This window comes from Bombus terrestris, chromosome 4, assembly GCF_910591885.1.
Source record: "Bombus terrestris chromosome 4, iyBomTerr1.2, whole genome shotgun sequence".
Classification (NCBI taxonomy): Eukaryota; Metazoa; Arthropoda; class Insecta; order Hymenoptera; family Apidae; genus Bombus; species Bombus terrestris.
Genome location: NC_063272.1, coordinates 16,710,775 through 16,735,761, shown reverse-complemented (window position 1 = coordinate 16,735,761; position 24,987 = coordinate 16,710,775). Strand labels below are relative to the sequence as shown.

Genomic DNA, 24,987 nt, shown 5'->3' with positions numbered 1-24,987 from the left:
GATCACAGTCACCACACAGTGTTGCAATTTCATTAATCAATGTTTCACAGATTTCATCGAATCACGGTATAACATAGAACTCTTTAGATCTTTCAAATATTATCAGCAACGATGCTGGAAAAATACGCTGTTGCGGTATCAATACACACGTGCAGAGAATTGTACTTTATCGGCATGATACGAGCAAAACGTTCATTAAAAATATTGCAAATAGGTTATCGATGTGCATCCTTACGATCGTTCTAGTAACCATTGTTTTTTCACAATAGCAATATACAAGATCTAGCTAGCGAATAGCTGACCTATTGAACGAAGTACAGAAATAAATTACCATATACGCAATTTAGTGTCTTATAAATGTTTTAATACAGCAGACGCAAACGAAACTCTAAAGAAAAGTAACATTTATAATACAATACATCTTTTACTATAATATATATACATTACTGTCGATAAATATTTGGACATCTGGCGTAATTCGATGAAAAGATTCAGATTTTTATTGTATTTTCAACGTTATGATTAATTCTTTGCCTTTGGCTGTAATTGAGATGCAAAAAATGTAATACAGCGTAAATCCAGAAGTCCGTCCAAGTGCGAAAGGAGAGAACTAAGGACAACAAATAAAAATTGCATCACTCGATCTTTGTATTTATATCTAATAAACAGCTGACACTTCACAAAACCAATATAAACTTTTAGATTATGAAGAAATGCAATCTTCTACTATTATCTTCTATTATTTTCAAATTCTTCTTTTATTTATATTAATTCATATATTAACTATTGTTTTCATCGATGTACTAATTATATGTGGTCGCTTGACATGAGATCAGAGACCGATAGTTATGTACAGTTTATATATTTGCAATAATTTGGAAGTATAGAAACACTTATGGACGCTAGTGTACGAAAGAATTTTAAGCTTGATAAAAGGATCAAACGATAAATATCGATGCACAGAGCGAATTAAATGCAACGAAATCCGCGCAGCGGTGTCGCGTTATTGACAGAATTTCGCGAGAGAGAACTCGACTATATCCGGAGACGTGGAAAGCGCGCGAACACCATGACGCACCGTGAAAATTCAAACGACGAAACGTCCTTCCGGGCGAGCGAAACGTTTTTCTATCGTTGGTACACGGACGGCTGGTGTGTTGTGTTCGAGTCCCGTGTGAAAACCGACTTTTGTGCAGGTTCGCTGGTATCCGCGGACAATGAAACGTACTGTAGGCGGCAGGCAGGCGTTACGACGGCAAATCCGATTCACGCACTATCGACGCGTTACCTAATAGCGTATTACGTGGATGCAGATACACAAGCGACGTCACGTGCTCGACGAGGCACCTGCGCTCACGCAAAGCAAAAATAAAGGTGCGCGAGACGAAGTGTAGCAATTGCCACGGGCTGGCACACCAGCCGTCTCTCTCTCTCTCTCTCTCACTCTCCCTCTCCTTCCCTCTCTCTCTTTCTCTATCTATCTATCTATCTATCTATCTATCTATCCATCTATCTATCTATCTTTCTCTCTATCTCTCTCTTTCTGCGTGGAGTTCCGTTCACGCAACGCGCAATGCGTTACTTAAGAAAGCGTAGACGCGCAATTTCAACCGATCATCCCGTCAGCTCTACCTCCGCCGCCCTCTGATGCGGTCGATCTATGAAAAACAACGTGCACGTGGACGCGCATGCAACACCGGATCGATCTGCAAACAACACCAGACAATAATCGCGTTTATCACGCGGGAAAATACCCGGTGAGTACCGCGCGACGAGGGTCACCGTAAAAACCAGCAGCCATAATGAAGCATCAAGCCAGCTGGTTAGATGTTCTCTCTCTTCCTCCCCCTTTTTCTACCTTTTTCGGTGCAATTTCTCCGAGTGCACCACCACCGCGTCGTTTCATCCTGTTACAGCGATACTAGACGCGCGTCGCTTTCCTGGACTAACGCCGTCGACGTGGCACGATTGTGTTTCCTCGCGACCAGGAAAAACCGCGAATAATGGGAACTATAGGAGTGCGGATGTTTAATGCGCGATTTAATTGTTGTTTGCCAAGGTTTTATAACGAAAGAAATTTTGATCGACAACTTTTGGAATTAATAAATGATATCTATTCGATTACTATCAATTTTAGAAATATTAAATTCTTAATCGAGATTGTTAGTACTTTTATCTGTAATATTCAATATCTTTATTTTCACATTTTATTATTTGTTTCGTTTGTAGAGTAAAGATTTCTGAATTATATTTCGAATGTCGGTATCGGACGTTTTTTATATTCTACAGAACACCTACGTAACGCGCGATTCTACGTCCCAGCGTGTAACGATGAAGATCGATAAAGGAAAAACTCGGGTGATTTGACGGAAATCGCAACAAAGTAATTCCATTCACACAGAGTTCTTCGCGTTGGCGTATCAAATGTGCTTCGCTATAGCACGCTCATAACTCATGTTCGTGCAACGTGTACACAAGAAGAAAGATTTGAAAAAGCCAAAGTATGCATAACTAGTTCCGAGTCTACACAATGCATAATTTATTAATCGTTCCGAGGATGCTCTACAAACTTAAAAAGTGTCGCGACTACAGTTATCTCGAGCATTTCTTCCTATGTTTAACGTTATGTAAAAAAACGTCGAAAATAAAAGAATTGCATCGTGATCGATCGAGAAACACCATTAAAAGAATGGCTGGGGGGGAGGATTACGTGCGTTAACGTGCCACCGCATGGCCTTCTTTCATCGGATGAAGAAACTATTGACATTGAGGCAATTCAATTTGCACGATGGATTTGCGTTTAAACCGAGACGGCACGACTCGCCGTAAATTCCGGTTCTTACGGCGGCGATCACGAGCTATCAGCCTAGGAATAATTTATCGGCGACGATCGCATTAAAGTAGCTACAATGAAATTATTCCCCGCGGCGGTGTACTTGTGTGCAGGTCCACGTGTGCGTATATAGACGCGTGATCTCGCGAGCTGGCTCGCTAGCAAATACGCGCGCGCGCGCGCCCTCTCGAGCACGCACGCGGCTGCCGCGAGCTTTACGGATGTAGTCGACAGTCGGACGCAATTAGTATTACCTAAGAATCTATATAGCCAGACGTATCGTAACAACTATATATTGCACGAAAAGTATACGTACTTACCTGCGCGCGTGGAGTCCGCACATCGATATAGCAACGACATTCCGCGCCACCTGGCCGAACGCGTGTTTACTTTTTCTAATTCGAAGTCGCACGTGTCGCGCGTTCGAGGTCCCCTTCGTATTCCGATATGATTCTCGTGGTATTGAGCTCCTTCCGATCCTTTCTCCGATATCTGTACAAAAGATTGTTTCTTTTTCTTACTTTCTTTCTCTCTCCCCCCCCCCTCTCTGTCTGTCTCTCTCTCTCTCTCTCTCTCCCTTTTTTAAGAAGAAGAGTTTAAGAAAGGTTAGGAAAAATACGTGGACTTTTGTTCGATACGAATATGGAAAAATGAGAATCGGTTTTAGAGAGGGAGACAACGTTTCTCGATAGCTTTTGAAAGCCCGCGAAACTATCGAGCTTAACGCGAAAAGAAAAATCTGCATATAAATTTTAGGAAAGCATCCTCGACTCGATGTTGCGTAGGCGATGTAACAAAAGGAAGAGGAAGGGGAAAATACCTGTGACAAATCGGGGCGGAATTGCACGCGAATATCTGTTCCGTCTGTGCATCTCTTTATCTTTCTCTTTCTATCTTCCTCTCTCTTGTATGCACGCACACGCGCTGTCTCGCGCTATCTTACTCCTATACTGTCTCTGTCGCGCACGTAAATTCGAGCTACGCCAGTCCAAACCGTGCGAAATTTCTAATTTCGAGGTCAGACGTGCGGCAAAGTACGTCCGAAATAATTACCTTCCGTGCTGCGTAAGACGTCAATGCGTTTGATATTCTTACACGATCTCCCCTCCCACCCTTAACACGACGAACAAGAGTTTTTTTGGTCCAACGACGCCTATGGCTCTACGAATCGCGAGATCTGCGAGGGAAACGTGCGCCGTCTCTGTATGTGTGGCTGTGCGCGTGAGCGTTTCACACCTGACTACTACGCTAGTCAAGCGAGCGACCGAAACAACATTAGATATTTATTAAATAATGATATCGGCGTGAAACTTTTGCGTAAATTAGTTATATAACCGAATAGGATTTATCGTGGACGAATTATGCTCGTGGGCGGTACCGAATCGATTTATTTTGTCGGTAAAGTCTGCGCGGCGAACACGGTAGGTTAGTTGACCGCGGGGCCGAGCGAGCGCTGAGCTGACAGTAGGCCGGCGACGTCACAGTGGGCCGGTTGAGCCTTCCTTCGTTCGATTCAGGCAGGCTCTCTATTCATTTTACATGTAGCAAGGTAAATATTTCTATGCGAGTGTCCATTCGAATTCGTGGCTCCAAGTGCGTGCAATTGTCGGCAGCGATCTGTGATTACACGTTTCTCGTTATTTATTTCCTTTTTTTCAATTTTTTTTTTTACGACGAAACACTTTTGCCGGGGTGTGAAAAAGAAGTTTTTTTTCCTCGTACGTGCCCGTTCCTGTTACATTTCACGACATTGATTGCTACTGCTACTGTTGTTGTTGTTGTCGCCGCTGCTGTTTGCTGTCACGAGCGATACCCGTGGAAAAAGCAGATAGATAGATAGAGAGGGAGAGAGAGAGAGAGAGAGAGAGAGAAAAAGAAAAAGAGCACCGTATCAGCTACAATTTTCTTCGATTCCATCGTGCGATACGCGAAAAAGAAAAAGAATACAAATACACGGCAGGACACGGAACACGCACTTTGCACCCGCTCGCAGATCTCTCGTGCACGATCATTGGATTTCCCATCGAGAGAACGTCTCTGTCGGCCGAACAGCGCGCCCGAGACACGTGAAATCCCACGGTTGACAGTTACCCGTGGCGCGGACGCCAGTGGATCGTGAATCGTTTCTCGCAACGCATCGTAACCACGTTCGACGTTGATCGACCTTGTGCTGTTTAACTTTTGCCAAACAAATTTTTCAAAGCATTCGCGAACCGTCTATGATTCGCCAATTTCTTCGATTACTTCGACGCAATCGTTGTTTGTCACTGTCATGCTACGAATCAAAGTGTTCACCACGCACGAGATCGCGAACGCATCGTACACGTTGATTAACACTCGTGAATCATTTCGAACGATTCGGAAACCGACTCCAAAAACGTTTTTGGCACGAGCGATAGGCTGGCCAGGAAAAATTCGTTACGCCGCGCATCGATACACGAAGACACGTGACAAGTGAATAGTGAAGTACGATAATCGATTACAGCGACAGTGTGCGATTCTAGCGATATCTCGACGATTTGTCGCAGATCTGAAAAAGTAGCGCGTTTCCGCGATCGCGTAACGCGCCGCGAATCAATCGGAAAGGCATATCGGCGCGGTAACGGCGCGCTCAAACGCGGAGAAAAGTAAACAAAAGTTAAACGCACTCGTGAAAGCAACGTCGGTCGATCGTGTCACCGATTAAAAGCAGCATTGACGTAGAGGAAGATTCCCGTGGAATTTCGTGGCCGGGACGCGGTTCGATGCAAAGTGTCGAAGATCGTCGAGTGACGGATCGAGAGGAGTGCGTCGGCAACACACATTATGAGACAGCGCACATGAGTAACTTGGTGAAAAACGCATCGACGACGCATCTCCTGAAATGACAACCGGAGAGACGTCAAAAGTGATAGCTTTCGAAAAGTTGGCTGGAACAGTACGTAATAAGCTCTCTAACCTAGCAAGCTTTCTTACCTAACCTATACTCGACGATGCGGCTTGGCCGCTGACAAGCGTGCGACAAGTGAGTTTTGCGTTCGATTGCGAACGAAATGTCGTGTATAAAAACCAGTCACGAACGACATGCTGGATCGGATCGAATCGAACGAGGAAAAGAACGCGAGGCAGCCCGTGGTTCGTTCGAAACGCGTCTCGATTGGTGTTGAAGCGAAAACGTGAGGCAAAGAGTGCGTGTTCCGTGAGCCGCCAACGGCGGGACGAAAATATCACACGTGCGTCGGGAGAGTAAGCTGAGATTTTTGGAAGACGACGCCAGTCAAGTGGGCGATCGGTGAGCACTGCTTTTCGGGTGAGCGACCAAATAACAAATTAAAAAAATCTCTCTGAATACCAGAGAAGGAGAAGAATCTTCGTGGGGTATCAGGTAGAAGATGATTCTCCTCCAAAGCGCGAGAATCGGACGGTTAGTCTCGCGTGTCACGCTGTCACACAAGTTTCTCTGCATCCTCGAGTCGCTTCTCTCGGACACGTCTGTTTATTGACAGCTCGAAATTCCTGTGACTCGTGCTCGCCCACGATCGGTTCAATTTTAACCGACACGCGAGACCAGTCGTCCGCTAATGATAAAGTCGATCAACATCTACTGTTAGGTTCGAAAGCTTATACGTATACATATACACCTACGATTTCTCGTTCGTCGAGAGATCACGTTCTGTCGTTCCGTTTCTACAAGATTATGGTAACAGTGACGAAATGCGATTTCCTCGACGTTGCGGAAAGCACCGCGAATCTTGAATCGGTAAATGATAGTCTAGTTTCTGTGAGAGAAAGAGAGAAAACGTATTTGAGGGCGAGAGCGTGGGTGAACCTCTTTCAGTCGTACGGCCCTGCATGCTAAACAGCATAGACGTTTGACGTTTCGTGAAGGTCGCGTGCTGTAGCACTTTCCTTCTCGCACCGTCGACCGTGTCTCTATCTATCTCTCTCGCATGCACACCGTCTCTATCGCGTACTCTTTCTCTCTCCCTCTATCTGTCTCGCTGCAACCTTAACCGTCTCTGTTCTACCACGTCTTTTCCGTCGTCGTTTCTCCGTTGCCCGCGTCTATTGCGTCCATCCGTCTCGTTCTACGCACATACACGCACACGTTATATACCTACCGTTGGACGTTTAACGATCGTTACGCGTTGAAATTGTCGCGGCTCATTGCTTTCCGGGAAGTTCCGCGAATTTTCCACGAAGTTGCCGCGTCCCGTAGCTGCCGCACGCGCGTTCCGCGTCCCCACGCGGATTTTCACGTTATCGACGCGTACGTGACATTGAAGATCTTCAGAGGAAATCGTTGGCAGCGCGGTTTATACAGGGTGACGCCAATAAAAATATCGTTTCTTAACAAAATCCGGACGGTCTAGATTTCTTCATCGTTACGAAAAGTTTTCTGTTTTGTTTTTCTTCCTTTCTTTTCTTTTTTATCTTTTTTAACATTGATTGTTAGTATCAGATTGTTTGGGAAAGTTGTAGTTAATTCGAAAATTAAGAAAAATTTAGGTAGAACCAGACATTTTATTATCTGCAACTTAAGAGTATCTTGTTGAAAAATATTTCATCCTTCTTGGTAATAAATTATTTAACATGGTTTTTCTAGGCTTCTAGATATACATAAGTCCTGCTTAGAGTATTCACAGTTCTTTTCGAACGTCCAATTGTTACGACCAATTCGTTACGAGCCCCTCAATTCTGTTTTACGTAGATATTTAACGTTTATTACATTTTAAGTAGCATTTAACATGCTCCTATTGTATCAAACTTCATGAAGAATTTTTTTATCACGTAAATCTAATTATCACGTAGAATTAAAAAAAAAAAATCGGTATTCCTTTTATCGTGTCAAATGAAGAAAATATGACAAGTTCATTTTTGTTGATTTTCTAATTTTTATCACTTTGTGACCGCAAAAAAGTATTTCAACATGAAGTTTTTGGAAAAAAATGGCCTGATAGATTCAAAGATATGCCATTTATAAACGATGGTAGTTTACATATCGTATTAGTAATATTAGATCACATTAACGTTCTTAACATTTAACAAATGCTCAAGACGACGAATGATAAAAACACGTATTTCATTCTAAAGTCAAATGAGAGGATAATTTTCACGTAGAATTAGTTGACAAAATATTGAATATAAACATTAATGTTTTATAGAAGATTTATCATTTTCTTCGCTTGAGATTTCCAAATGAAGTATTCTAAATTCATGACTCAGTTTAGAATTAGCTTTTCATTGATTACACGTTTCAACAAAAGAAATCGATGGCAACGTTCGATCGATGTTAATGTTCGATTATGACGATACGTTTAGAAAGCACTTTCGTTCGTTTCGAAAACCGCGTTCGCGATTGTTGCAGCGGCTTGGGAAACTCGTGCGAAGTTAGAGCCCACACTCTCCGTGAATTCACTTTCTACGCGGCCGAATAAATCAGGAAAATCTGTTACGATATACGAGGCGTTGGTACAGATGTAGTATCACATATTGCCCTTTTTACGTTGACACGCTGTGTTACATATTATGCGAAACAGTATTTGTCGAGTTGAGAAATTCGACGTCGAGAAAGTTATATACGTTCAGTACTGGTCGTCGCGGGATCGAGGAAACTTGTCTCTCGGAACCGCACGAGTTGCGTGAGTTTAGATCGATCTTAGTTTTCACGAGAAAAAGAAATTAATGTAGAATTGACGTGTTTTGAGCTATTAGGATACTAGAAAATTTACATTTTAGGCAATTTTTATTAGATAATGACTGAGGAAGATATTCAAACACTTGTAGACATCTTTTATAAATACGTGTTGTACGAAACACTTTGAAATTTCATTATCATTGTTATTAATATATTCAAATGTCCTGATCATGTTAGTACCTAAAGTTTGAGACAAATCTTATCTATTTGATTAAATATAACGTTTTGAAAGAAAATTAAAGTCATGTTTCCTTCGACGAATAGTTCTCATATTTCTTATTGTCGTGTTCTTTATTGTCAAATGAATTCGATGCATTGTCGTGCATGTGTGCAATTATGTCATCCGCCAACAAGGAATAAATTTATATAACTAGGTCATCGTTTTCTTTGAGAATATTAATACTAATGAAATTTAGAAATTCAGAAATAATAAAGTTGATCGGTTTACCTTTCAAGCAGTTCATACGATATTGAAAACGTAAAAACCTATTGCACTTGCACAATAACGTGATTTTATTTTAACGTGAAATATAGAAATTTTCAAAGGAAATTATATCGTTACAAAGTTATCGTTATACAGAACAAAATCAGTTGCTTTTCCGAATGAAAGTGCAAAAATTATAACACCTTAGGATTCCAGTGATCGTAACGTTGCAAAGTTTGAACGGTTCAAAAGTTGTCCAACGCTTAAACACAGATATTTCATACCGTACGAAATAGCAAATATATTTTCGCTAAGTTTCACACCCCGAAAGACTTATCGAAACATTACAGAGTTGATGAAACCGTATTTTACATCTCTTAGCTTTGAATCTCGAAATCATACCTTTCTATAGCACGGTGAATCTTTATTTAGCCGCTGATACTCGCTGTTAAATATACATTTTCATATCTCGCAACGTAATTGCCGACTCTTACGAACATTTTACATTCCGTTCGATTCGAAAGCGAACTAAACAAAACCGCCTGTCTAACAGTACTCGTGCGCCGAATGTAACAATGTATGTATAACGAACGTGTACGATCTTATCAGAATTCAGAGCACGATAATTACAGTTGTTGCATCGCTGTCTAATTTTGGTTTTTCTTAATCGAGCATCGCATTCCATCCGCGCCGCTTCAAAAGAAGAGCAGAAAGAAAAAACCACAAATTAAATTCCTTTCGCCGCGAGAACTCGAAGAAAAGTACGTACACACTTGATGAAAAGTACGAAACTTCTCCTACAGTACGAAACTGGCCGCGATTATGAGAAAGTTCTCGAGATTTTTACTGGGAAAAATCAGAAAGAAAGAGGATAACAGAGTCGGCCACGGTTTATCGAACGATAACGCGGTTTTTCGCATCATATACAATGCTTATACATTAATACTGCCGATACTAGTTACATGTTTTGTCCGCCACTTCGAAATATCCGAGAGAATTGTACTTTCGCCATTTTCTTTCTATCGTCTCGGTTCTTTCTTGTCTAATTTAAAATATTGATTTATCATCTCGTTGAGCCGGAGTCTCATAGCCTATAGGATAATTATTATACGCGTGCACGCAGGAAAAATTATTATTAAATTATTTTAGGCACCTATTATTAACGCTGCTGGCACTTTCAAATTTTGATATTTCAATTTTGCACACGCTTTACCATCCAAAGGAGATTTTTAATATTCGAAGAAAATATTTAACATAAAATCGAAGCGAAAATTCATGCATATCGGTAACGAAACTTGAGATACTTTTTAGCGTTAGAAAAATACAATCGGTAAACGATTGAAAGAACGTTCGCGTTAACGTAACAATTAAGTAACGATTAAATATCCCAGGTATGCGTTTTAATATAGAAAACACTTGGGATTGTTTTTAATTCATAGTTTTAAATATGTAAATTAAAGAGAAAAATGTCGAGATAATAGAAGTGAAAGCTGGAAAAATTCGTCGACAAATTGAAGAATTTTCATACTTGCCACGGTAACATGCTGCTACAATAAAATGTTATATCTGAGTTTAAATTTGGAACTATCTAACTTGGTAGATGATAGATACATAGAAGATTATAATCTAGCAAAGTCATCTGAAAAGCACTTAGAAATTTATACGTACAAACAAATTAAACTGTTGTTAGATCTCTAAGAAACACGTATACCTAACGTTACTTAAAAGATAATAAGGGCGAACTTGAAATATTTTAACATACATTGAAAAATGCAAAAAATGCTAGATAGCATATTTTAACTAAGCAGGTCAGAATAGATTCAGACAGAAGCGTGTCAGAGAATCAGCTGTTGGCACGTCCGATGGTCGGTGTAAATCATGCGTTTTAGAGAGGCGCGCGTCGCTTGAAGAATACGAACGGCAACACGTTTTGTGGAAACACAAAAATAGCGTCAGCTGGTCCGTTACGAAAAATAGCGTGGTGTTTTGTACATTTTTTGGACTGATTAATACGCGAAGACATTCCTTGGCCGACCATTCGGGTCATTAACCACTGAGAAATAAGGAAAAACTGATGGGAGGCATAGTTTTGTGGCAATTTTTTCGTGGTACACGTGTCTAGTACTCTGATTTCTTGGCATCTGACTAGCGCTAATAGGATTCGTTTGTAGTTTCGCGCATACTGTCAGTGTACGATACAGTTTTATATATGAAATGCAGTATTAATTTAATAGGATAGTTTAATAAAACAAATAGGAATAAATAATAAAAGTAGTATATTATAGTTTTAATTTCAATTTTAGTTAAGTATGGCCATACGTTTATTCATTTTCCTAAAACTATAAAGAACACTGTTAACATAAAATACGAAATGTTTCTCAAACGAAAACAATGCAATAGTTCATACAAATGGGACACGCTCCTGTTTTATCGTCAAAACTGAACCAAACATTTGTTACACTTGCTGCATACAAAACTCTATCGATCATATCCTAATCACCTGTTCCAAATACAAACCACGACCCATCAAATTCGTTCAACGTGTTACCGAAAGGAGACTACGGCAAGAAAGTTCTAGACTTTCTGAGAGATATGGGTTTTATATAAAACGAGCATTCTGCCTGTGATAACTAATAACTAACGTGTTTTTAAACACACAATGAAGAAGACGAACGGCACAAATTATGTTGGTTTACGCAAAATTCGAAAAAAAGCCACGTCATAGGACGTCGTTTACGTTTGGATGAAAAAATGACGAGCAGCGACATCGATGTTACGATTAAATTCCTACGAAATATTTTTAAACATTTGCGTTCAATAGAGATCTTCGATAATACAAAATCGGACTGTCTCGCGGTATTCGTGAATCAGCGTGAGAACGTAGCGAGAAATTTGCATAAACCGCATACCATCCGCGATCTAGTCTCATTTCCAACTGCACGAAATTATCATCGAATAACGACAGAGAAAAAAATGAAGAACTAAAGGTACAGAGAGGTTTTGATAAAAAAAAAACATATCGCCGTTTCAAGAGACGGTCGTTCTCACGAAGCACACGCAAATCGATGTATACTACCGTTTAAAAATATCCGGATATTTGCTTATTCTTAACAACATGTGTTTTAGTTATAAAATTATGAATAAATCGAGTTGAAATGATTTTATTCTTTTCAATTAACGTGGCTACGCGTGATAGAAAATCGCGATAGAACATAGAGGCCTGAACACAAATATAGGCCCACAGTGATTCGCAAAAGTATTTGAACACTTGCAAAAAAGTATTTGAACAATACTTACGATCGGTAGTGTACGTGCATTTATCCACATTCTTACCGCGGGTTATCGATTTATAATCATAATCGGAGCAGATAAGAGGCAGCCGCTTGCGCAGATATCGTTCATTTAAAACGCTGCTCGCAAATGAACGACGTTTCAGCGACAGTGTAAAACATCGTATCGTCCTGACTCGATAGATATTTAGATACTTCGATGCGAACGGCAGATTGTACGCGACACTTCGCAACGATCGCGTTCGCGCGCTTTTCATCAGCCGTCGCGCGTGATCGTTCCTGTGCGATCGTTCGAAATTATCGTGCCGCCGCGTGGATGGTTCTTGCAAATTACGATGAACAGAATTTTTTTTACCTTGGTCATATTGCTTGATAACTTGTGTGCTAAATTCTGCATGACGTTTTTTATTTGCAGAGAAAAATTGCAGTTCGACTTAGATTTAAAATTATTATAGCGACCGATGACGCTACGGTAACGTCGTGAGAATGTTAGCTATTTGTGTGCAACACTTATTTATTTCTTATATGTATCAGTTATGCATCTACTAATAATGAATTTTAACGCATTTCTGTAATTATTTGTTATTTATCTGTTGATACCTTTCAAACGTTCCAGTCATTCACCATTTCTTCAAAAAGAATTCGTTCAGAATTTTAATGAAATGCTTGAAAATGGTTTTCTCTGGAAAACTGACCATTTCCTTCTTCGTCGAGGAAGATTTTATAAATCTTCAAGTAAAAATATCGTATTTTTACGTACAATTCATAATTTCATTGATAACTGTTCTCATTCTTGTTCGAAATTCTTCTTTTCTATTAGTTTTTAGAGGACGGATTCGAAGTATGATTTTTAAGCATTCAGAGATTTAGAATGTTGACAAAACAACGTGAAGTATTATATTTTATGTGTTCAAGTATCATCTATGATTTCATTAATCTCTGTTTCCATTCTTGTGAGGAATGTAGTCTCCGTAACATTTAGAACGTTATGTTAAGCGCAGGAAGAAAGAATTCTGTGATCTTAATGGAATGCTTAATTAAAAATGCCTTTTATGAAAAATCAACTGTTTACTTTTTTCTAAGGGAAAATGTCGTATTTTATTTAGCCAGGAAACATTTATGATGTCGTTAAATATCAGTCTCAGTAGAGGAATTTTATTTCTATATGCAGTTAACAGCTCGTCGTTTACTACCACGAAAACAAAAATTGCCCTATTAGTCTCAATTAATAAAGTTAACGTTTTCCCCGCAGATTAAACAGAAATTCCGCTCTAAGACGTTTATATTTTGTATTTTATCTGTACTAGTCACACACAGTCTGTGCGATTACTCTTCTTTCGGTAAATCGGAAAATACTTTCTTACTACGCAACCCAAAACATCGATTCCTCCACCCCCCCCCTCCCCACTCGCAAAAAACTACGGACAATACAGTTAAAAGCTCGTCGTTTAACACTAGGGAAATGCAACGACAACAAACTGAACGGTGACCGGCATTCGGTTAACGCGTCCCATCGAGTACAGGCGCGCGTATCGAAATCGCGAAACAAATGGAGCCGACGGAACGCAAAAAGAATAGAGCGCGCGGTAACGGATAGGCCGTCGACGCTCGGTGGTTGTCGTCGTTTCGTGGGCGCCCGCGGGGGTGGAGACGCGCGTGGCGTAGGAGGCAGAGGCGGAGGGAAGAGCCGAAATCAAGTTTCACGTGGAAACGGTTTGATTGGCGGCGTTCCGCGAATGATTTTCGATCTGCAACGCGAGGCGGTTGTCTACCCCGGTCACATCGATACGCGATCATTTTTTTGAAACGGGACCGAGACAGGCACAGAGGCACAGCCTGCGTGGGAGATAGAGACGTAATGATTGCAATATTCCGTTAGTAATTGCTCCAGTCGGCCGCACTGTTGAAACGTCATTCGCGCGACCCGTAGATTTGTTTTTCCCCTCCCGGTTTTCCGGTCTCCGTCGCTGTTCGGGCTGAAATGTCATTCGCGGACCGCAGCGTTCGTCCCCTCGTGTGTATTCTCTCTCTCTCTCCCTCTTTCTCTCTCTTCCTGTCTGTTACTCCTACTCTTTCTCTTTCTCTTTCTCTTTCTCGTTGTATACCTCTGTGCCCCCGAAACACGCCGCGTTCTCGATGCCATTCATCGTTGTCGAAATCGATACGTGCCATTAAATGCTGGTAATACGTTTAAAACGCGCGAAACGCACGGCAAGGCGGCCGTTTAATTAGATCCGACAAACTTTTTTTCGCTGTTCCGCAACCCTGTATTAATTGTCACCCCTGTCTCGATAGTTTCTACCCATCTGATGTCTAGTCAATATCGATTTCTTTTTTTTTTTTTTTTCTTTAATATTGTATGCGTTTGTTATCCGATGATAAGTTCCGACGTTTGTTATGGATGAAAGTTTAAATTCTGAAAGAGATTACATTGGTTTAAGTTTTATGGTATTGACATTTGTTCGAGCCTGGGACGAGTTAGTTGTTGGTGTACGGTTTATTTGCTGGATCGGAGAAATCTTTGTTAAGGCGAGTCGTAAAGTTGGAGTAAAAGGTGTACGCGATTGAGAAATTTGAATGTATATGTGGGAATTTTTTCGGTTTACGATATTCATAGAGGAACAATATATCGTTATACATAGTTAATACTCTGATATACATAGATAACTGATGGGTGGTTCGACTGATAACATTATCGATGCACCGAATTTATTGTAATGTTGAAAAATATGTTTACTGTAATAGGAAATATAACAAAAATGTTGAGGATGTATATAAATCGTAGAAATATAAAAATTATCTAAAACGTAGCGTTCGTGATAATATTTCGAGGATGTTGAAAAGATCACCGTTTAGATTCTATTCCTTTAGTTACGTTCGCAAAAATACAAACTTACATAAACATTCATAGTCTACTATTGATTTTTCAATTTTTGGCATAATAACATAGCAAACTAGAAATTAATACTATATTTTCAGTTAATATGCAGTCAGTAATTTTAATTATAACATCGTGCGAAAGTGGTGACGCGATGAACGCGTATCGTATATGCCACATGACGGTCTTCCGTTAGGATAAAGCCATTTCTGTTACAACGCTTCTCTTGACTAACTTTTCTCTTTGTTCCATTTTCAAGCTCATCGAGTTTTTCTTTGAATCGAGGAACAATGCAAGCAACAGTTCTTACAGGAACAAAACAGAGGAGATGAAATCATTCTGCAGGCAGAAATCTTGTTTATGAAGGAACGCAGTAATCAAAGCAATTGTACGCGTACAATATCTTATAAGTTATCGTAAATTGCGTGAAATTTCTGATAAAATTTCAAATTCCGTCGACACGGCCGGTACACGTGTTGATTCTCGTAACGTTGGTCTTGTTAGGTCGTTGGCAATGCGATAATCGATTTATGGTTCTTCATTGAATTGCGAAATGTTATGCAGAAAGAAGGAAATTGACGTTAGATATTTTGAAAAGATAACGCTACGTTTTAACAGCTACGATGACATACACTTTAGATAATTTTTAAATATGTATCTGTCTGTATGACAAATTCTTTCTTTCGTGCAATATTTACGAATAGGTAAACGTGTATTATTACTTAAACGCGTATTATTATTCGATGTTTAAAAAAAATAAAAAATTTCATTTATTCCTATTTCTAGTTATTTAATAAAAAAAATATTATACGCTTTGTCACATGTATGCGAAGAAAGATAGCGAGGAAATTAATTCTAATTATCAGTTTTATTCATCTAAGTAATGAAATCTGAAATGACAACGGTCTAGCAGTATTTCTGAATTTAACGCGTGAAAGTATCATATTAATCTGTAAAAGAATATCCCCTGAGTTAATCTGCATGTAATTTTTAACCGATAAGACGTCGTCGAAATTAGTAATTCTGTTCTTTTCACACAGTATCAGTTGTATCTGGTTGGAAATTATGATAGTCTACCTGAAAGTTTAGGCTCTCCGCTGTCAGTGAAATATTATAAGACTCAAAATACTGTAAATTTCTTTTATGTGCTAATCCTACAACGTATAAAATTATAATTCGGTATTTTTCAACGAAACACATATAATAAGTACTTAGAGTAAATGATACGTGAAATTGAATATTAATTTAGATTTTGTTATGAGCTTTCGAGCTTTCACAAGTATCGTATAGTGATGTATATATCGGTACAAATATGTTATGGAATACATTCTTTTTTTTTTTAATGATTCGATATACTTTCCAATATACGTAATTATCTACAACAGCAATTATAATTTTCAGATATTCTAATGAAGTTACATTATCAGTAACAATTATGAAATAGGTATTTACGTACTACTTAAAGTAGCATATACCTCACAGTTATTATCCATTCAGTTGAAATATATTCTAACAACCTTACAATTATTTTCTATGCCAGTGTTACGCCAGTATTAATATAATATCAGTATAATAACAAAATAAGATACTCGCAGTAACACGTATCTTTCAAGATTATCCAGTTACCTGAAATACATTCATCCAATCTTACAATTATTTTCCATTGTAAAATTACATGCACGACACGAATATACATAATCGGATTTCATTGCCAAACGTTTCACGTCACTATAGAATAACATCGTACAATTTTCAAACTAGCATATATCTACCCAGATTATCCAGTTTAACTATATTCATTAGTTGCTCTTATACGTTGACATAAATTTTCATATCAAAATTAAATACACGATTCAAATATAATTCTATATCTTGGTATTTCACTTTGCCAATACTAAATTTGTTTCGAACGTTGTATAAATACCTATTGGAGAATAAAATCAAGCGATTTAGGTAGAATCGAGAGTCTCGTGTAACCAAAGCGTGTATCTTCGTTGAATTTGTCGACGTTTTAATAATACATTCTTGTACTCTGTCTAGTTGAAGCCAGACAGATTTGCTTCTAACGTAATTTTCTTATTCTCGATCTGCATCTTATTCCGTAGATCTGAGCCATAGAATCTCTCTGACTTCAGTCGTGTTTCATATTATATTTTACTTATTAGTGTCACCGGAAAGAAACACGGGGAAAATGTCATTAGTGAAAAAGGAACGATACAGCGTAGCTGGTACAGGAAGGATAGCAAAACGTAAGATAGTAGAAATGAAAAGAAATAATAAGTAACAATTAGGAACAAGAAGCTGATGTATAAAATCGACAATTAAGATAGAAAAGTTATAAAATGTCTCTTAAGAGGGATCTTAGAGATTCCATAGGTCGACTAAGTGTATCAATCTTCTGACGAAGTTGGTCAAATTCATTATCCCATTAAAATAGCTATGGTAGTCATAAGCGATGCAAGGTGCTCAGTGTTTAACAAGTAATCTCGCGTTCTTTCGAAGGTAAACATTTTGGGAGATTGAGTGTACGATCTAGGGACACAAGTTGTTGAGCTTCTAAGAATTTTATATACGAACGTAATATCGTTCATGTATCGCCTATCGATTAAGATTCGAAGATTCACACTCCTAATAATATCATCGTAATTGTGGGAATTAAATGGGATAGGAGAATCGCGATACTTGGCAGGCAATCTTAAAGATTTCTATCGAACGCTCTTGGTATTTCTGATTGACTGAGATCTACGATCAGGGAACGGGACAAATTGTACCGCGAATTTAAGGCCACGGTGTATACGTTCGATGGATCTTACAAATTAATTTGTTGCGACGAAATTAAATACGCGCGATCTCGGTTAAACGAAGCACGCGGACAGCGTCGGCGAGCGGTCCCGTGACAAGAAGTCGCGGCCGAAGGTTTCATTTCTCCGTGTCCGTTTCTCCGTGGAGCTCGAAAATAATTTTTCCACGGCCACGGCTCACGCCGCCGCGCCGCAGCCTTTTTTTCCGGCGTGCAACGGCCGATAAGCACCGGCGATCACGGGCGCGGCGTGCGCGCAAAAGGAAGCCGTCGCAAAAAGCTTACCACGGGGATTAGTCATTGGTAACCGAGCGAGCTTTTTCGCAGCGAGGCGATTCCCGCAGTCGTGACCGTCGCCTTGCCTGATTTATGGCGAGCCATCGTTATTTTCGCCTAGCTTACCCTAGCTCTCTCTTCCTCTCTTCGTCTCTTTTTTTTCCTTTTTCCTATCCTCTATTTCGCGCTTCGTCTCCTTCTAGAACACTTTAGCTTCCTCCTGCTTTCTCTTGCTCTCCCTCCTGAACTTGGCGAGTACTTCTCTTCCTCTTTCCTTTATTCTTGCACACGCGCCGCCTGGATTTCCTACTTGATTCGCATTTAAACGTGGGTGGGAGAGAGGTCGGTCGTTACCGACTGGCTAACGACGACTGGGTGCTGGCAGACATCTCTTATCCCATGGAATCTTCCGTACGAAGTCGTGGCGAAAACTCTGAACTTACCGCTGTTTCATCCAAAAACCTACATCTTAATTCTTGCGTCAGTATCTGAAATTTTTAATATCCGGTTTTGCCAGGATACCTGGGTACCTTTACGGTGAATCTTTGTATTAGATGGTCTTTGATTCGTTGTCGATACGATCGGACTTATTTTTTATCTTTGATAAGTTTCTCGAGATTAAACCTCGCGTCATTTGGAATTTACAACGTGGCTCGATACCTGGAGTAGATATCAATAGGAAATATGCCAAACGACGATCAAAAAGATAAAGATCAAAGTCGATTCGGGTCTAAAATAGTTGGAACGATTGAGAATTCTAGTAACAACAGATTTATTATATATTAGAATTAAATGAAGGGATAGGACATATATACTATAGTATAGTATATATTAATTTTAGTAGTGAGAAAATTTCGAAACGTTCTTAAGGACTACAAAATTATGTTACCATTTGAATTATAAATTATGAGATCGTTGGCCTAACGAATCTGTAATCTGACAAATCGCTATCTGTCTTGGATCACGTCGAATTACTAAATTTCGTTTATAAATTAATGTGGGACCGTGATTTATTCACGATCTGGTTGTATTAACCTTATGATTTCTTTAGTAGCCACTTAAGCAAGCGTTAAGCTGTCGTAACATCCTGTGTCAGGTGACATAATATTGAAATATTATACATAATTTATATTTGATAATCCTTGGTCAGAAGAAGACATAATTTGAAACTAAAGTTGCAGTTCGAATGAAACTTTAGTGGGAATGCAGTCTGCCTTCATTGAATAGGAAGTATAATTCCTGTTGGGAGTGCGAGTTGATCTTACGAGCAAAGATTAATCGATGTTGTTAACCCTGTCTTCGAATTTTTCTATCTCGACTTCACTCTCGTTTCAATAAACAAAGAACCTTTCACCGCCAGTAAAAAACATTTATGCGTAAGATTGGAATAACAACTATCAAGCAACTAATTATCATATCGATATTAGCGTACCAATAACAATTCCATCGAGCATTGCGAATTTCTTTTTCTATAAAAAGACAATCCGAGGAATTCGAATTAAAAAGTTTTGCTCGTTAAAATTCTGAGAATTATAATTTTGAAAGATAAAGTAAAATCTTGTCGAAAACTTACAAAAGAAAACCGTCGATTTCAATTGATAATCCATCGTAGCGGTTGATACGATCCTAAAGGATCAATGAAAAAGATCCGCAGTAGCTACAGGAATAATAGAAAAATTCGGAGCGTCGCGTTGCCCTCGTAACAATCGCGCGGAGATTCGCGTCGTTTCTCGTCCTATTCTCGCGACTTTCTCTCGATTACGCGCACAAGATAACCTCGACGATCGATCGTGCTCGCGAGATTTAGCGCAAAAGCCGGTTACGCGTCGCAGAAACAAAGCGTAAAATTATTAATGCGACCGCTGATTACGCATTGCCTCTCTGCGGTTTCGATCGTCGCGGACCACTGGCTCGGTGATCGCAAGAATTACCGTTTAATTAATATTTGCCGCGGTCCTAATGGCCATCACCTCTCGATATTGCCCTCGCTCGCGCGATCTCGTTTCATAATCCTCTCGATCGCCGCTTCTATCTCACGAATTGATTCATCGTTACGTTCAAACGCGTTCTTTCCTTTTTTTAATAACGTTTCTTTTAACCCTGCTGTGTTTCTCCAGTTTCTCTATCTCTCTCGTTATTTCAACGGACAAAAAGATTCCTAATGTTTCGAGAGAATCGAAGCGAAAGATTCAAGCGCAAAAGTACCTACGTAAGTCATACAGTAGGTTTGAATCGAATGAAATAAACGATATAATTAAACAAGCTTCAAATACTAGTAACTTTGTTGTATATGCTACAGTATCGCTTATGATTTATATTTTATATCGTATTTTATGGTTTTTGTCCGCGTTGTTCTTCACCAATGCTTAAATCTTGACGGCGATACGTCAAAGATAGAAGATTTAAAAATACCTGAATGAAAAGTAGAAATATAAATGTCGTTTAGTCCATCGTGGTATGGCTTGAAGACCGAGAACTGATTCTGTCTGCTTTCTTAAAGTAAAACGTAGAACGTAATGGTCAAGTTCTCATCACCGAGAGATGCAGCGTGCACGATAAAGTACGCAAAGTGAAGTTAAAAGCAGGAGAATTCTTGGAAATACACAAATGACGTTGCAGAATATGCCATGCAATCCTTTCTATCAGGGTCTCGTTACGTTCGCGAAATCGTTTGATTCGCGCCTTGACGCACTACGATGATACGGAATTTCGTCTATCTCACGTCGCGTTCTGTGACATCATCAGGGGATAATTTTGAAAAATCGAGACCGATGGTCCATGTTGCTCGTGTTCCGCTGGAAAACAGTCCCGTGGTAACTAGTCTCGTGTGTGTTAGTTTATTAACACGCATCGATCGATGATTTATTCTCGTTCAAAATATCTAAGAAAAGCACAGTGAACTGGGGAAACCAAGATAGCATTGTTGAACATAATGTTCTATCAAGAAGTCGATTCAAAAGAATAATATAATAAAAGGTAATATAATAGATTATAAATAGTGTATCTGTTGTATCACTCTATTTTTAAAAAACGTAATCGGTATTTTTAACGATGTAAAGTGTTTTTGATAACAATAGTAATACAAATAGTGTGCTAGCAGGTTTTACCAATAGTAATGGTAGTATTGTACCGATAGTAAGAAATAGATAATAAAAACAATCAAACTGAAAAAGGTAGAAATAGATTAGAGATTTCTATTCAGGTTCCATTTCTGTGACTATAAAAATTTATGATAATTAGAATTTGTATGAATATCCATAATTCTCGAATGGAACATTTTACAATCGATAATTACCCGTTGCTTTCTAAACGCTTACAAGTGTACGAGAAAAACCAACAGCTGTTCGGTTGGCTTTTGTCGTCATTATTTCGCTGCTCGAAATAACGATGCACCAAAGTCATGAACGAATGATGCATTGAACAGGAGCGATGCACGCGTGTTAATTAACTTCAGTTTCGCGACTCTTTGGGATAAATTTACGTGCAGCGCATTAATAAACCTTTAATTTTCGAATAATTTTATCGATCGCATATTTGAGCTATCGATTGAAGTATTAAAATTGTTGTGGCTTATAAAGTCATTTGTAGTCGCGTTTAACACTAGAAATATCCGATCCTTCTCTTTCTGATATTTCTCTTGAATATGTCTATATACCTTTTTTACATAAATTAAGAACGATTACTGACGAATAAATCGTTATCGCTTTATTCTGAATTAAATATTTACATCGATTTGCAAAGATTATCGGGTAGCGTGGTAAAAATTGCAGAATATGACAAAAAGTATGCTTTAGAATTTGCTATTATTTGTGTCATATTCTTGGCATGAATGATCTAAAGGGAACGATTCATTTGTTCCTTAAGAAAATAAGAAAATGGTAAACAATGGATTTGATTAATTCAGCTTCTAAGAGGCTCGTGTTTGAGGTGATTAAAAAACAGAAAAACAATTGTTTTTCTTTAAATTAAAAACTTAGAAAACTTATTAGATTAATAACTTAGAAAACTTAATTAGAAAAATTAGTTAGAAAATTGTCAGGGAAAATAGCGATTTTTAAATCGTCAAACGAACCGACTGATTCGTCTAACGTCTACTAATATGCGATCCATTCTGAAAATGGCAAGATAGTTTTACGCTAAGCCTGGTAATTGTACACTCATAAATATCGCGCTGATTTATCTCCGACGTGTGATATATTTTATCGGTGATTTTAAGTTTGCAATTAACGGATAATTAAGTTGCCGAGGGAAAATTGATAGGCGCGTTAACGCGGACACGCTTTCGTGTAATTTCGCCTGAAAAACACGACGCGGATAAACGAGCCGCGTATTTTTTAATGCCTCTAGTTGGCTGTGATTTGATCAAGTCACTTTTGATCGATAAGGATCATGATGTATTTGAGGAACAGATGGATGTTTACCATAGGCAAAATTTTTCATCCTATCGTAATCAATTCTACCTTCTTGCAAATTTTACGCAATAATTTCCACACTTTCTGATTTTTCCCTCTTCTTACTTACACTTGTTACGACACTAAAACAAGTGCGATAAGCGATTATTTATTCATTTTGGATAATGAAACAGTTATTGTTCGATTAGACCTTTAAAATTATTATTTAATAATCGTAACTGCTCCTCACTCGTCCATTACTTTGATAAATTTTTTTATTCTATTATAAAATTGATATACTTTTAAACTCTAGAACATAAAGATATGCGATGACAAATAATAAAAAAGAATTTGGAATAACATTAATTTTCACTACGAAATGTATTTTTCATCGCCTTTTCATATTTTATTCTATTTTGTAAAAATTATCTCGATCTACTACCAGGTTCTATTTTATTTCAATGAACAGGCAAAAGACTAGTCTTGCCATTTGTAGCATATAAATATTACGTTTATTAGGAAATTAATAAACACGCTTAAAACCCTATAAAATGAAATCAGTTAACAAAGCTATTAGGTAGGTTACGTTTTATTTCGTGTTGCAACAACTTTTACTTATAGCACGTATATATATATATATATACCGAAGACATCTTTCCAATGAAATAACGATTCAGTTATTAATTAGCAGTGTTATTCGAGTCTTGGGATGGTGTAATTTATGTAAATTTTTATTATTACATGGTACTAATATACACGAAGCTAACGAGGTACTAATACGATCGTTAAAAATTAACGAGAAACGCAGATTTTGGAATACAGTTCCCACCAATTAATTACCCGCGTTATGTGCTTGCAACGGGCATATAAGATTTACACTTATAAATGCCGACTTAAAAGGGTTAATAAAACGAAAATTATTTCGTCATATTTAATTTCATTAGCGTCACCGCGCAATGTTTACAGCTTCTCCTTTGGAGAACGGTTTCCGTCGGCTTTTGTAGCTCGACAAACTGCAAAGAAAGAAAGAAAGAAAGAATGTAACAAAAGGGAGAAAGAAAAAAAGCCATTACTTTCTACGGTAAAGTATAATTTTTCACGTTAAACAGCATGAACAGAAATAAGATATTATGTATTATCTCGATTATCCGACTCATTTGATAATTTAATCTATCGTTTGATTGCTCAATTAATTTCAACGAATTCGTTGATCAAAGATGATATTCTGGCTGTCGAAGAAAATATTTTCCTGTGTATTCCGTTTGGATTTCGAGAAGATCGTTGGATGTCGAGTAATAATAAATGTTAATTATTATAAACGAACGCTTGGAGTGAAATCATATAAATTTACATACAAAATTTGATTCCTTCCAATATTATGAAATTTCTCTTAAGAAAATTGATCGGTCGATCGATCGATTTTCTCACAAAATTCTACTAATAGTGTTATTTCAATCGTGCAAAGACATTCTGGGTAAGATAGGTCTTTTACTTTCTTACCTTTTTTTTTTTTTTTTTTTATTTCCTTCGTTGATTGATATATCCACGATCGTAGGTAACGCAGAAAATCGCGGGGCAGATACTTACGGAGATTTACGCGTGCGTTATGACGCCAGTTTAGTATCGCGTAAACGTGGGTAATCGCGACGAGTCGATGCGAAACGATCGCTGCAGAACATCGAAACGAAGCGTCGAATTTAGGAGAATTATTTCGTTAATTGATACCGCACGGTTTGAATTCCGTTCCCTGAAATCGTAGTTTGTTGGTAACTATTTCGAGGCCGGGATTGATCATACTACACACCATTCAATGTACAATGGCTACAGAACGTATCGATACACCGTTGTATTTATCACAGCATTTACATATTAGCTAATTACGTCTAAATTTATTAAACTTCGTATCGTTTAATAGAACTTTCGTACGATTACGATAATTTGACGTTCTTTCTTTTTATTTATTAAACTTCCAAAATATTCCTCGTAAAGAATTATATATATGACTTTACGTTAGCTTTTACATAAAGTTCTTACGTTGCAACTTTATTATTTTTCGCTTTGGTGCGTGACTTTTGAAACGTCAATTATAAAAAGCTTAAATTTGGAAATTACATTCGTCTTAAGAAAACGATATACTTAAGAACATGCGTCAATATCTGGTTCATAAACTATCCGATACTCGTGGATACAGCGTGTGTTTTCTTAGACTCTTTATTAGATCAACTCTAGAGGAATTAGACGAAGAACGTTGCTAGACTATCATTTGATGTTATGAAATATAGAGGCTGATACAAAAACACTTCATTGTAAAGTAAGAGTATGTGCCAATACTTTTTATAGTAGCTGTAAATATATATTATATTACTGGCGTGTGTGTTTGTTAAAGGTGCAGATAGATATGTATGTTGGTAAACTTTT

The 24,987-nt window shown here is 38.3% G+C and overlaps 1 protein-coding gene and 1 long non-coding RNA gene across 4 annotated transcripts in view; one reads left to right on the top strand and one right to left on the bottom strand.

The window, feature by feature from the left end:
- Positions 1-4,079, bottom strand: part of LOC105667202 — a 112,031-nt gene extending 107,952 nt beyond the window's left edge. Inside the window, exons 1-2 of one of the 2 annotated variants that reach the window (XR_007223794.1) lie at positions 3,654-4,079; positions 3,154-3,325 (exon numbers count right to left, since the gene is read on the bottom strand). This is a non-coding gene — a long non-coding RNA (uncharacterized LOC105667202). The remainder of the gene's footprint in view (positions 1-3,153; positions 3,326-3,653) is intronic. The other variant, XR_007223795.1, reaches the window with a different exon arrangement.
- Positions 4,080-4,292: 213 nt separating this feature from the next.
- LOC100649403 (zinc finger protein 628) overlaps positions 4,293-24,987 on the top strand; it is a 120,428-nt gene continuing 99,733 nt past the window's right edge. For both annotated transcript variants that reach the window (XM_048405121.1, XM_048405120.1), the window contains exon 1: positions 4,293-4,382. The gene's annotated coding sequence lies outside the window, so the exon portion shown is untranslated. The remainder of the gene's footprint in view (positions 4,383-24,987) is intronic.